This window comes from Myotis davidii, unplaced genomic scaffold (assembly GCF_000327345.1).
Source record: "Myotis davidii unplaced genomic scaffold, ASM32734v1 scaffold281, whole genome shotgun sequence".
Lineage (NCBI taxonomy): Eukaryota > Metazoa > Chordata > Mammalia > Chiroptera > Vespertilionidae > Myotis > Myotis davidii.
Genome location: NW_006293784.1, coordinates 3302577 through 3302856, shown reverse-complemented (window position 1 = coordinate 3302856; position 280 = coordinate 3302577).

Sequence of the window (280 nt, the reverse complement as noted above, 5' to 3'; positions counted from 1 at the left end):
GCAGCGCGCCCCGGAGCTGCCAGGGCGCTGGGCTCGGGGATGCGGGCGGGCGCCCCAACGTGGGAGCTCGGGCTCGGTCATCCAGGGGGTGCTGCCCTGGAGACGGTTGAAGAGCGCAATTGTGGACCGAGCGTGGGAGGTTTTGGAGAAGGGGGAAAGGACCCAGGGTAAGGATGAGCGTAGAGGACTAGGGCTGTTCCTAGGAGTTCCAGACTGGCTGGGGGCATATTCTAGAAATTTCTTAGAAATCCAAGAAACCTGTTGGATAAGATGTAGTCGA